Source organism: Otolemur garnettii, unplaced genomic scaffold, assembly GCF_000181295.1.
Source record: "Otolemur garnettii isolate 467f Iridium unplaced genomic scaffold, OtoGar3 scaffold00154, whole genome shotgun sequence".
Lineage (NCBI taxonomy): Eukaryota > Metazoa > Chordata > Mammalia > Primates > Galagidae > Otolemur > Otolemur garnettii.
Window position 1 is genome coordinate 682898 of NW_003852549.1, and position 9397 is coordinate 692294.

The following is a 9397-nucleotide window of genomic DNA, read 5'->3' on the forward strand; positions in this document are numbered from 1 at the left end:
AAGATTCTGACATATTCCTTTCAGAGAGTTATCGGTTCCCAGGTCACCTCAACTCAAATAGAGCTTCTCCAAGACACATTGTGATGATCCTGTCCAAACTCAAGAAAAAGAAACATTCTGAAAGCTGCCAGGAATAAGCACCAATTGACCTACAGAGAAAAATCCATCAGGGTGACTGTAGACTTCTCTAATGAAACTTTCCAAGCAAGAAGACAATGGTCATCTACCTTTAATCTACTTGAACAAAAGGATTTCCAGCCCAGAATTCTATATCCTGCTAAGCTAAGCTTTAAAAATTGATGGAGAAATCAAATCTTTTACTGATATGCAAACATTGAGGAAATTTGCCACAACAAGACCAGCTCTACAGGAAATGCTTCTACCTGTTCTACACACTGACCATCACAATGGACCACCAGCAAAGTAAGCACCCAGAAATTAAAGGACAGAACCTATCTTCCACAATGATGCAAAAGATAAAACTAAGCAATGGACTTTCACAAAATAAGATGAATAGAATGCTACTGCACTTATCAATTATCTCAGTAAATGTTAATGGCTTGAATACCCCACTGAAGAGGCATAGACTGGATGATTGGATTAAAAAACACAAGCCATCCATCTGCCTCAAAAGACAAATTAAAACTCAGCACAAGCCATCCATCTGCCTCAAAAGACAAATTAAAACTCAGAGTTAAGGGTTGGAAGACAATTTTTTAGGCAAATAGAATTCAGAAGAAAAGAAGGGTTTCAATCTTATTTTCAAATATAAGTGTATTTAAAGCAACTAAAGTCAAAAAAGACAAAGATAGACACTATATATTGCTCAAGGGAAAAATACAATAGGAAGATGTTTCTAAATATTTATTCCCCCAACTTAAATGCTCCCAGGTTCTTGAAACAGATGTTAATTAGTCTGAGCAATATATCCTATACCCCATTATCACAGAGGACTTTAACACTCCTCTTACAGAGCTGGAAAGATACTCTAAACAGAAACTAAACAAAGATATGAGAGACCCTAGAACAACTGTGCTTGATAGACATATATAGAACACTCCATCCCAAAGATAAAGAATATACATTCTTCTCATCGGCCTATGGAACAGTCCCCCAAATTGATCATCTCCTAGGACACAAAACAAACCTCAACAGAATCAAAAGAATTGAAATGCTATCCTTATCTTCTCAGACCACAAGGCACTAAAGACGGAACTCAACTCTAACTAAAATGTTCAACCACACACAAAGGCATGGAAATTAAACAACCTTATGCTGAATGACAGTTGGGTGCAGGAAGAAATAAAAGAGGAAATCATTAACTTCCTTGAGCATAACAACAATGAAGATACAAGCTACCCAAACCTGTGGGATACAGCAAAAGCAGTCCTGAGAGGAAATGTGTCACTTTAGATGCCTACATCTGAAAAACAGAAAGAAAGCAACAAACTCACAAGCCATATTATGGAATTGGAAAAAGATGAATAATCTAAGCCTAAACCTAGCAGAAGAAAAGAAATATCCAAAATTAAACCAGAGATCAATGAAATTGAAAACAAAAGAATCATTCTGAAAATTAATGAGGCAAGGAGTTGGTTTTTTTTTTTTTTTTTTTTGAGGAAGCAATTTCTTTAATTTTATCAGAATCCAGGATACAACAAGAAAAACACCCCAAACCACATGGAGACAGAAGATGAGACACAACTCCCCACCACCTTCCTGCCCTAGAGTGGAAACAAAGTGGAGGTGAGACAGGTAGGGGAGACCTCCAGCCTCCTCCAGCCCTGCAGGCTCTGGGCCTGCAGAGAGGAGGGTAACAGGGAGGCAGGACTCAATCCCCAAGTGGGGGAACAGCTGAGGGAAGCCCTCTTGAAAGACTCCACCTCCTCAATAGTGCTCCTGCCCAGGGCAAGAAGCCCACAGCAGCAGGAGGCCCCTGGGGTCACGGCCACATTCATGTTTGGGAAGCAGCTAGTGTAAAGGCAGGAGAGACACATGATTATCTGGGCAGAATCAGTTGGGGTTAGGGGCCCAAGTGGGCCCCATGGACCAAACCCTGAGGTCACAGGAGGGGGCCCAAAGCGGAGCTCATGAGTGAGGTCCTGAGTAAGTGGGTCAGTGGCTGGGCCCCTTTTCCAGCTGCCTATAGCCCCTCAAATACTGTTGCCAGGGGCCTTGCCTCCAGGGAAATGGGAAAAGAAAGTAGCTCACCCCTGCTGAAGATGGCCAGGTGGCTGAGGCCAGGAAGGAAGGCCTGGCCAGGTCTTACCATCTGCCCCAGAGACCTGTGGGAAAAGGATGGGGTCAGGAAGGGTGGGGACAGGGGCTTGACTGGCTCAGATCCAAGATGGTGCCACGCTTGCTTGCTGGGATCCCCATGAGCTTAGGGACTATGCTGGGGGCCAGCAACTCTGTTTAGACAGGAGGCAGCAGCTTCTCAAGAAATTCCTTCACAGCTGCCATCTCCTGAGGACAGGAGCTGTGCATAGCACCTGGATATGTCTTGAACTGGACCCTAGCAAGTGTGACAACAGACTGGAGCTTCTCAGCTGTCAGGGCCCCAAACCATACAGGTACCATGGGGTCTAGCTCCCCATGGCACTGAAGGATGGCCAGGTCCATGGCACTGCCATTGGCTGCCTGGGGGAAGGCCCCGTGCAAAGGGAGCCAACAGCTCAGTGTCACAATGCCAGCCAGAGGGTGGGGGCAGGCAAGGGCTGTGTAGAGGGATAGGGCTCCACCCTGTGAAAAGCCTCCCAGGACGATACAATTGGCAGGGATCCCATTCTTCATCTCATGCTCAATCAAGGCCTTGATGTTCTCTGCTACCTTCTTGATGCCAGCTTCATCTTCTGGGGCATCTGGACTCAACCCCATCAGGTCAAACCAGGAGGGCATCACCATCTTTATGTTGAGTGTCACAGGGATCCTAGGCGCATGGGGACAGATGTATTTGACCTGAGGGAGCCGGATGGTAGGATGGTAGAGAGGGCATCAGCCCAGCTGTGCCCTGTGTCTCCAAGTCCATGTAAAAAAATAACCGCAGCCATTTCCTGCTCAGCTCCAGACACAGTGGCAGCATCGGTGAGCAGAGGCACGGACATGGTGTTACCACACATACACCACAGGGCTCCACCTTGGGGGCCTCCCCCCCTGGGGCTCTTGAGACCATTTGGGCTATTCTCCTCCTTCTCCCTCACAGACACACACTCTTCCCCCTCGGCCGCTCCCACCCAAGGAGTTGGTTTTTTGAAGAAATATATAAAATAGATAAACCTTTGGCAAGACTAACTAGAAATAGAAAAGTAAAATCTCTAGTAACCTCAATCAGAAAGGGGAAATAACAACTGATGCCACAGATATATATGAGATTATCTCTGAATACTACCAGAAACTCTATGCCTAGAAATTTGAAAATGTGAAGGAAATGGATCAATATCTGGAATCACACCCTCTCCCTAGACTTAGCCCAGATGAAATAGATCTCCTGAAGAGACCAATTTCAAGCACTGAGATCAAAGAAACAATAAAAAAATCTTCCAAAAAAAAAATGCCCTAGTCCAGATGGCTCCACATGAGAATTCTATCAAAACTTCAAAGAAGAGTTTATATCCATACTGCAGAAATTATTCCAAAAAAAATTGAAGAGGAAGGAATCTTCCCCCCAACACTTCCTATGAAGCAAACATCACTGTGATAACTAAACCAGGAAAAGACCCAACTGAAAAGGAGAACTTTAGACCAATTTGACAAATGATTTTATAGATGCAAAAATTCTCAACAAAATCCTAGCCAATAAATTACAACTTATCATCAAAAAAGTCATACATCATGATCAAGTAGGTTTCATCCCAGGAATGCAAAGCTGGTTTAATATACACAAGTCCATAAATGTTATTCACCATATCAACAGAAGCAAAAACAAAGACAATAGATGCAGAAAAAACATTTGATAAAATCCAGCATCCTTTTTCTAATTAGAACACTGGAGGGTACAGGCATAGGTGGCACATTTCTTAAACTTATTGAAGCTATCTATGACAAACCCACAGCTTATATTTTACTGAATAGAGTAAAACTGAAAGTTTTTCCACTCAGAACTGGAATCAGACAAGATTGTCCTCTATCACCACTACTATTCAACAGAGTACTGGAAGTTCTAGCCAATACAATCAGGCAAGAGAAAGAAATAAAGGGCATCCAAATGGGAGTAGAGGGGGTCAAACTCTCCCACTTTGCTGATGATATGATCTTATACTTAGAGAAACCCAAAGACTCAATCACAAGACTCCTGAACATAATCAAAAAATATAGTAAGGCCTCAGGATATAAAATCAATGTCCACAAATCAGTAGCCTTTGTATATGCCAATAACAGCCAAGATGAGAACCTAATCAAGGACACAACTCCTTTCATCATAACTTCAAAGAAAATGAAATACCTAGGAATATACATAACAAAAGAGGTGAAGAACCTCTTTAAAGAAAACTATCAAACTCTAAGAAAAGAAATAGCAGAAGATATTGACAAATGGAAGAACATACCATGCTCATGGCTGGGAAGAATCAACATTGTGTAAATGTCTATACTTCCCAAAGCAATCTACTGATTCAATGCCATCCCTATTAAAATATCAACATAGTACTTTCAAAACTTGGAAAAAGTAATTCCTCATTTTGTATGGATCCAGAAAAAAAACCCACACACATAGCTAAGGCAGTTCTCAGTAATAAAAACAAAGCTGAGGGCATCAGCATAGTAGACTGTAGGCTGTACTACAATGCCATAGTGGTCAAAACAGCATGGTACTGGCATGAAATAGAGACATAGACCTTGGAATTGAATAGAAAACCAGGAAATAAAACTAACTCCTTATAACCAGGTAATCTTTGATAAACCAAATAAGACCATATTCAATAAATGGTGCTAGGAGAACTGGATATCCACATGTAGAAGACTGAAGCTGGACCCACACACTCCCCAAAATTGATTCAAGATGGAAAAAAGACCTAAATTTAAGGCATAAAATGATAAAAATCCTCAAAGAAAGCATAGGGAAAACACTGAAAGATATTAGCCTGGGGAAAGACTTTATGAAGAAAACTGCCATGGCAATTGCAACACAACAAAAATAAACAAATGGGACTTAATTAAACGGAAAAGCTTCTGTACAGCTAAGGAGACAACAACCAAAGCAAATAGACAACCATCATAATGGGAAAACATATTTGCATATTTTGAATCAGACAAAAGCTTGATAACTTAAAGAGAGAATAAAATTAATCCACATGAAAAAAGCCAACAATCCCATCTATCAGTGGACAAAAGACATGAATAGAACCTTCTCTAAAGAAGACAGATGAATGGCTAACAAACATGAAAAAATGCTTATCATCCCTAATTATTAGAGAAATGCAAATCAAAACCATGCTGAGATACCATCTAACCCCACCGAGAATGGCCCACATCACAAAATCTCAAAACTGCAGATGCTGATGTGGATGTGGAGAGAAGGGAACAAGTTTATACTGCTGTTGGGACTGCAAACTAATACAACCTTTTTGGAAGAATGTATGTAGAACCCTCAAAGAACTCAAGCTAGACCTCCCATTTGATCCTGCAATCCCATTACTGGGCATCTACCCAGAAGGAAAAAAATCCTTTTACAACAAAGACATTTTAACTAGACTGTTTATCACAGCTCAATTTACAATTGCCAAAATGTGGAAAGAGCCTAAATGCCCACCAACCCAGGAATGAATTAACAAGCTGTGGTATATGTATACCATGAAATACTATTTAGCCTTTAAAAAAGATGGAGATTTTACATCCTTTGTGTTAACCTGGATGTAAGTGGAACATATTCTTAGTAAAGAATCACAATAATAGAAATGCATGAATCCTATGTACTCAATTTTGATATGAGGACAATTAATGACCTAGTACATGGTAGGGGGTGGAGGAAGGACAGAGCAGAGAGAGAGAGAGAAGGAGGGAGGGGGAATGGAGGAAAGGGAGAGCAAAGAGTGGGAAGGACAGACAGGGTGGGAGAAGAAAGAGCAGAGAGAGGAATGGGGGAGGAGTGGGTGTCTCCGTGTGTGAGACATCTTTGGGGGGCAAGACACAAGTGTAAGAGGGACTTTACCTAACAAATGCAATCAGTGTAATCTGATTTCTTATACCCACAATGAATCCCCAACAATAAGAAAAAAAGAAATACTAAGAGAATTTTTTAAAAAGTATGTTCTTTTGCTTTGAGATGGTTTATTCTGTGTATGTCTATTAATCCCTTTTGTTCTAGGGTCACATTAAGTCCTTTGGATCCTTGCTTAGTTTCTGTTCAGAGGATGTGTCCAGTTCTGTCAGAGGTGTATTGAAGTCACCAAAAATTAAGGTGTTATGGGATATCATATTACTAAGACCCCTCAAGGTGTATTCCATAAATCTGGGAATGTTTAAAATTTAGATGTATTCTTGTTGTATTGTTCCTTTGACCAGTATGTAGTGTTCATATTTGTCTTTGTTAACCAAAATTGCTTTGAATCTGCTTGTATCTGAAAATAAGATTGCAATCCCTCCTTTCTTCTGATTTTCATTTGCTTGAAACATGGTTTTCATCCCTTCACCATGAGTCTTGATTTGTCCTTTAGGGATAGGTGTGTCTCCTGGAGACAGCATATGGATGGTTTGTGGTTTTTCATCCAATCAGTCAGCTTGTACCTCTTCAGTGGGGAATTCAATCCATTGACATTTATTAAGAGTATCAATAAGTGTGGTGGAATTTTATTCATCTTATTATGAGATAGTTTGTTGAGTAGTTTCATCCTTTGTGCCATTGTGGAAGGCTCTGGCCTTGACTTCTACGTGCTTACTTTGGTGGTGGTCCATTGTGGTGTTCAGTATTGAGAATAGGTCTGAGTATTCCTGTAGACTGGTCTTACAGCAAATTTCCTCAGTGCTTGTCTATCTTCAAAAGATTTGATTTCTCCATCCATTTTGAAGCTAAGTTTAACAGGATACAGGATTCTGGGATGAAAATCATTTTGTTTAAGGATGTGGAAAATGGGTGTCCATGCTCTTCTGACTTGTAAGGTTTCAGTTGAGAAGTCTGCTGTCATCCTAATGGCTCTGCCCTTGTAGGTCAATTGGTGCTTACTCCTGGCTGCTTGCAGTATTTTCTCCTTCATCTTGACTTTGGAGAGGCTGTTAGAGTTGAGATGACCTAGGGTTTGATATCCATCTGAAAGTAGTGTGTGACATGACCCAGGATTTGATATTCATCTGAAAGGAGTATGTCAGGATCTTTACACTTGGGAAGTTTTCATTTATGAGAGTCTCCAGTAGGGCTTCCATACCTTTGGAACAATCTTCTTCCCCTTCAGGGATTACTATTATCCATATGTTTGAATGCTTCATGGAGTCTTATGGCTCTCTAAGCATCTGCTCTGCTTTCTCTCTCTTCTTCTCTGACTCTGTAATTATCTTTGTTAACTCAAAGACTTTATCTTCTAACTCTGATGTTCTTTCTTTTCCATGGTCTATCTATTTTTGATACTTTCTACTGCTACTTTATATTCCCCGATTGTCTCTTTCATTTCTTTAAGCTCATCCACATCTTTTCTATATTCTATATATCTCTCGTCTGACTTTTGGTTTTGTCTTTCTATTTTCTCATCCATTCCCTTTATTGCTTTAATCATCCATATTTCAAATTCCCTTTCTGTCATATCCATTAATTATTTATAGGAGGAGTCTTCTGTGAAAGCTATCTCATGGTCTCTTGGAAGAGTTCCTCTATTTTGGTTTTTCATTGTGCCTGAATTTTTCTGTTTATTCCCCCTCATGTGTACTTTCTTCTTGCTCACCTCCTTGTGTACATTTTTCCTTTTCAGCTCCTCCTTTGCTTCAAATTACTTTGTCTTAGAATTTATGTGATAAAGAGACCTCTTGTTGGGAGGCTAAAATGGGGAGAAAGGTAATGAGCAGGGAGAGATAAACAGGGGGGAAAGAAAGAGTAAAAAAGAATGAAAGAATAAAAGAATAGAAAAGGGAAGGACAAATGACAGAAGAAAAAAAAACTTGGAGAATAGGAGAGAAGGAGGTCAGGAAGAAATAGTACTGATCAGGACAGTGCTAAGGCCATGCTTGTAGCACAAGGGTTTTGAGGAGGCTGGACTAGAAGGTTTCCTCAAAATCAGGTGGTCCTTACCAGCCTGAGCAGAGCCAGACTCTTCCTCTGCCAAAACTAGGAAGGGAAGGAAAAGAGCAAAACCAAAAATCACTGAGGAAAAATTAAGTAAGAATAAAAACTAAATAGAAAAATTCTGCAGTGTAATTTTGCCAATACTAAAGGTCTCTTAGCCCCCTTGAGCCTGATCACAGCTGTTGACTACCTGCCAGACCACAGCTGTGTTCTCCCAGCTCTCAGCAAAACAAATAATAATAATAATAATAATAAAATAATAATAATACTAAGATAAGGACAAAGGAAATTAAAAATACCAGTATATCTAATAGAGGAGAGAGAGGGAAATGGAGTAGAGAAAGAAAGGAGAGAGACAAGAAAAAGGGAGAGGATACCTTAGATGTTGCAGGGCCAATTAATGTGGGAGAGATGAGAGAGATAGAAGAGTCTTGTCCAAAGAGAGAATGTACTGGAGTGAAATATGCAGAGAGAATAAATGAGGCTAAAATGCTGAAACCAAATAGTACTGGAACCCTGACTTTTTATGAAAGTAAAAATATAAGTTAAGGAAAGAACCAACCATGCAAATAAGCAAGAAACAAAATACATCAATACAAAATATCAAAAAGCTTTAAATAACCAAAAGTAAAATCTTCATAACAAATAACTGAAAGAACCACACCCCCCCCAAAAAAAAGAAAAAGAAAAGAAACAAAATAAAAAACTAAATATATATACATAGAAGCATATATATGTATGTATATATGGAATCCTACTTTAGTAGGTAGTAGGAATATATTTGTGTTGCAACATATTGCCAGTACATCAAGTGATGCTGTAGTTTTAGGGTTGGACAACACAGACAACCTCTCTGTAGAACCCAGGCATGGACCAGATTCCCAACTTAATTGTCCACAGTGATTATTCCAGATTATTTCCTCAACATTCAGGTTCCCCCCAGTTGGGAACTCAGTTCTCTCCTGAATCTTTCAGAGGCAGGTTTCACCGTACACCCCAACAACAGTTCTCATCTGGTGCTGGAGTCCCTGAGCCTGTCACAACTAGTGGACTAGAGTCCTGATCCTAGCAGGCAGAACTAAAATGGCTGTGTTCCTGTAGGGGACCCAGCCTCGCAACCGTCTCAAAACCTTCCATAATGGACATCCCCCTTCTCCCAGGACCTTCCCAGAACGGTGGTCTCTATTGCTGCCA

General features: G+C 40.4%; 1 pseudogene; it reads right to left on the minus strand.

Moving 5' to 3' along the window:
* Positions 1 to 2379: 2379 nt before the first annotated feature.
* On the minus strand, positions 2380 to 3119 carry LOC100956959 (annotated as a pseudogene).
* Between the last annotated feature and the right edge of the window lie 6278 nt (positions 3120 to 9397).